This window comes from Solanum tuberosum, unplaced genomic scaffold (genome assembly GCF_000226075.1).
Source record: "Solanum tuberosum cultivar DM 1-3 516 R44 unplaced genomic scaffold, SolTub_3.0 scf00677, whole genome shotgun sequence".
NCBI classification, from domain to species: Eukaryota; Viridiplantae; Streptophyta; class Magnoliopsida; order Solanales; family Solanaceae; genus Solanum; species Solanum tuberosum.
In genome coordinates this window covers 84831-90258 of record NW_006239597.1, presented here as the reverse complement: position 1 = coordinate 90258, position 5428 = coordinate 84831, and positions in this window count along the sequence as shown.

The following is a 5428-nucleotide window of genomic DNA, read 5'->3' as shown; positions in this document are numbered from 1 at the left end:
TCCAGATCTCCTGCTAGCCTTTGTTGCTTAGTTCCAGCTCGCATACTCGTACATTCCATGTACTGATGCCAGTTGGCCTGCATCTTATGACGATGCAGACACAGGTACCCCGGATCAGCATCCTGCACGCCGTTGATCCAGCTGAGCACTCCAGAGTCAGTGGTGAGCCTCCTTGCTTTCTGGAGGACTCGGTTATTTTGTGTTCCTAATTTTGTTTCGTTAGGATGTTGCGGGGTCTGTCCGAACATCCATCTCAGTATTTTTAGAGGCTTCATAGACAGTCAGTCAGCTAGTATTGAGTCTCTCATCTATGTATACATGTAAATATTCTATTTTGAGACCCGAGTTGCCCTTTTGGGCCAGATTTTATCAGTTAAGTTGTTTTATGTCTTTGCATGACATTGAGTTATTCTGTTGAGTCAGGTTTCCACTGAGTTAAGAAAGCCAGGCCAAGGTTCGCTTGGGTCCAGCAATGGTCTCCGGGTGCCGGTCCCGCCCAGGGTGTAGGCTCGGCGCGTGACAGTAATCAATTTTGCTAAAGGTTTAGATCTCAAGTACAAGACCTTCGGGACTTTCATGTTAGGTAAGGCACCATATCCCACCTGTAATCAATTTGTTAATTCTCTCATGAGTTTTGATATAACGGAATATGAAGAAGAGGTGCCACAACAAAATCATAATATGTCATTCTCTGCCCGAAGGGGCAGGGGAAGAGAAAACAACAACTTTAACTCAAGAGAAAGAGGCTTTAAGCCTGCTGGATAGGGAATATATTCTCAAAACAATCTATATGGACATGTTTCTCCGAACAATCAAAGTTTCCTAAGTGGAATAAGGAAATGAACATTATTGAGGCATGTGAAATCAGTGGTAGGAATAACCACATTGATCTTAAGTACTTTTATAGGTGGGACTAATCTTATCAATCTACAGATGAACTACCACAAGCATTAGTTGATGTCAATCTATGCATCACACGATAACCAGTCACAATGCAAGGAAACACCACCTATCACTTGTTTCATACCAAAAAAATCGACGAAGCAATTCTTTGTTGGGTTTCGAACCAAGCTAGGAGTAATTGATCCTCCACTCTCTAGCTTGAGGGGAAGTGTTGACGAAAAGGGGAACTAAAGATATGATACAGGTTGATAAACATGGTCCAATCAACGTACAACAAGAGTTAGAGTCACACTAAGACTAGGATACTTATATCGATTAGGCTTCTACTTATTGTACTAGCTGAATTCGACTAGGATTAGATTATTTATAATTGTAGTATTATTATAGTAGTAATAGTTATTGTAGTAGGACTCTAAGTATAACTAGCTTAGGACTCTACAATTCACTCCTTATATTAGGAGTATGTTCTCGATAGTATTAATCATCAATACAATCCTCGATTTATCTTATTCTTACGTGAGCATTCTATAAAAACCAATTGTTGTTCATTGTTGGTGAGCGAGTGAAAACCAATCTTTGTAAACGTTGGTAGAGAATGTGGAACACCACAAAGGTTGTACTCAACTCAAATTACAAAGAGCTTAAAGAGATAACCTCCTCTCATATTATATTCTGCTCTCTTTAATATTTATTGGGAATTTATATTGTTTAAATCAAAGTACTAACAATTGTGTACATGTTGTCTCATTATCAGTCGACTGGATCTAAAGAGTAGTTAACTATCAATTGACTGGATTTGGAAAGTAGTCGATAAGATTTTAAAAGGATTACAATTTACCTCCTATTGTACTTTTATAAAGAACAAGTGTAATCGAATTATATGAGATGGAACAAGTGTATTTTGGTTTTATATGAGAAAGAACGTGTTTCTATGTTTTTCATAGACTTACCTTTGGCATTCTTAAGTAGTTTTTAATTTTTAGTTTCATTCTTTAACAATGGAGGTTTTCAGTTCTTAAATTGAGTTTCTTGATAGAAATTGAGGGGATTTCGATTACTTTGTGTTAGGTTTGTGAATCAAAGAGAGTTTGGTAGAAACAAATCGATTCTAGATGAGTTAGGACCTGAAATTGATAGAAAAAATTTGTCGAATTTTCTGGGGTTTTGGGTGGGGCGGCGCGCCCTTAAGGCACCAGAACCTAGGCACTGAAGGTTTGGGGTTGGCGCCATGCGCCTGCAGTGCGCCCCAAAATCCTCACAGCATTTTGAGAAATGGCGCCCTGCGCTAGGGTCGTCAGGCCATTTTCTTCTCCATCCTTCATTTCGTATACATTCTTTCGAATCGTGTCTACATTCTCTTCTTGATATTAAATCTTAATGTCTTAGTTAATACTTGAGAGATCCTACATGTCTTAATTTACATTTCAAATTTAAGTGAGTTTGAGAGGAAAGTTCAAGAGGTCTTTTTGAGTCATTTTGAGAAGTCTTTTAAAATTAGATATAGTTTTGAACTAAGTCTTGAGAAAGTGAGTATGAGAATCAGAAGTACTTTTATTGAGTTGATTTTTAGTTCTTGAATTTCTAATCCTTTTTTAAACTTTATTCCTAATTTTTGAATTGCTATAGGTTATGCATTGAGGTTCTTGAGTTGATTTGTTCATGTTCATATATCAGCATGAACCCTATGAATTGATTATTCTTCAGATGAGTAGTATCGTTGAGTTCTGAGTTCTTGAGTTCTGAGTATTGAGTTTCCTATAATGTCATTGAGATCCTTGAGTTAGTTCGTTCATGTCTATATTTCAGCATGAACTCTATATTAAGTTATAAATCTTGAGAATCTTTTAAAGCCAATATTTGAGTTTTAAACTGAGTTTTTGAGGAAAGTTTAAAGAGACATTTTGAGTAAAGTTTAAGGGAACTAAGTATTCCCAAATGTATCATTTTTACATTGAGAAAAGAGAAACTTTGATTTCTAAAAAGAGTTTATGAGTTCAAAGGTAATTTCAAAGCAGTTTCCTCTTTTAAGAGGATAGTTTGAGCAATTATCTCAAACCACAGAAAGAGTATATATGTTTTACACATTTGTGCATGACTATATATTATTGGGAGTAGTATTGAGCACCGATATGGGGATGAGTTCAGACAACTCAAAATCCTCATAAACCATGTATGCCAACATGGGTAAAGGATCATACAGTGGATCCACTTAGTTGAGGTGTTCTATACCCCGGCAAGGTATAGGTCAGTTCTGGAAGCATGGGCGAGACGATATATCATCACATAGGTCATAGTGATGGTTTTTGGTTAGAGAATCTCCCACATAGAGGTAAAAGTGTATTTTTATTATATCACTTATTATGTTGAGTTTCAGAGATGAGTAAGTGTTTTTTGTAAAGTATTAAATGATTTCATTCCCAATTAATTCTTTACATTCAGGCGAGTTTATGTTTTATCTATTACGGTCTTATCAGTTCAGTTATTTGTTATTCAATTATATTACATACTCATACATTCAATGTATTGATGTCATTCGACTCACATCTTTTATGATGTAGATATAGGTTCTTAGGATCCTCAGCAAGAGTCCGTTAAGATCACTTCGTCAGCTTTTGAGTAAGACCTCCTTGCTTCTGGAGGACTCCAATTTTTATGAGTTGTTAGTAGTAGTTCTCTTGAGGAGTCGCGAGTTTTGTCCCGACACTCATCCTTGTATACAGTAGAGGCTTCATAGATAGATAGGTTTGGAGAATCTTTCAATTTTCAGATGTTTTATTTAAACTTATGTTTCATACTCAGTATATTTGGCAAAGTTTTGAGATTCAGTAAAAAAAATTTACACATTTATTTCACTTTGATGTTTATGTATGCTCGAGGGAGTCTTCTGCTTGTAGTCAACCAGGATGATAGTTCGCTTGGGGGCCATCAATGGTTTCTCAGGTGTCGGCCACGTCCAGGGTGTAGGCTCGGATCGTGACAATATTTATTTGCAGACGACATAACATTGATTGATGACACGCAAGATAGAGTTAATACAAGGTTGGATGTTTGGAGACAAACTCTGGAGTCCAAAGGGTTTAGGTTGAGAAGGACCAAAATGGAGTATTGGAATGCAATTATGTTGCATTAGATGAAGTGAATGTGGAAGTAAGGGTTTTCCACACAAACTATCCCCAAGAAATAAACTTTTAAGTATCTTAGGTCGTAAATCCAAGCTAGAGGGACATCAATGATGATGTCACACATCGCATTGGGTGGCATGGATTAAATAGAGTCTTGCCTCTAGATTCTTGTGTGATAAGAACGTACAACCTAAACTCAAAGGTGAGTTCTCTCGAGTAGTAGTTAGACCATGCATTCTTATTATATGAGGTAGAGTGTTGGCCAGTCAAGAACTCGCATTTTCAGAAGATGCATTTTGTAGAGATAGGATGTTGAGATAGATGTGTGGGTGTACTAGAAGCAACAAGATTATGAATGAGGTTATTCGGGAGAAGGTGGGAGTAAACTTTGTGGTAGACTAGATGAGGGAAGTGAGAATGTGATGGTTTGTGCATATGAAGAGAAGGTGCGCTGACGCCCCAGTGGGGAGGTGCGAGAGGTTGCTTATAGGGGTATGCAGAAGGGCAGAGGTAGGTTGAAAAAGTATTGGGGAGAGCTGATTAGACAAGACATGACGCAACTTCATATTTTTCGAGGATATGACTCTAGATAGAAATGATTGGAAGATCGGTGTAATAAGGATAGAAGGTTTAGTAGGGGAAGAGTGTTGTGTTTCCTAGCGAAGGTTTTGGCTTGTTAGTGTCTATTGTAGTCTAGGCTTATAGTTCTTGTCATATGTTGTTTATTGTGTTCGATTACTACACTAATTTGTTGTTGTTATTGTTTCTTTTCTTATTAACTGATAAATTCTCTTCGTTTTTTTCTCCTTCTTCCTTTACTTGAGAGTTTGATTCACTTGAGCCGAGAGTACTTTTTTGGAAACATTCTCTCTACCTCCACGAGGTAGTGGTAAGGTCTGCGTGCACTCTACTCTCCATAAACCTCACGTAGTGAGATTTCACTTTATATGTTGTTGTTGTAAGAAATATACTTGAATGAAGAACTGAAACGTTATGGTTGGGGAGGAAAAAAAAAGACGATACAGTTTTTCTTCATAAAATGTAAGAAAATTAAAAATCATGCATCTAAACTATGTATTAATGTGGAAACCCAGAAAAAGAACAAAGGAGAACTTAAGAATAATGAAAGATTAGAACTATAAAGCAATGAAGAACAAGTAAGAAGAGATAACTTTATTTGATAATTCAGTCATTTCTCACTGCCTAAGACTTACACTTATAATAAAGAACTAACTTCATGGTCCTAAAAATCAGCAACACATCTGCTGAAGATAAACAAACTCCTAGAGACTAGGTAAAGAAGTTATTTGAAGAAAACTAAAGCTAATTTACTGCAGTAAATAAATAAAAGGCTGCAGTCCTAAAACATAGCAACTAACACTCCTCCTTGGTTTAGGAACTGC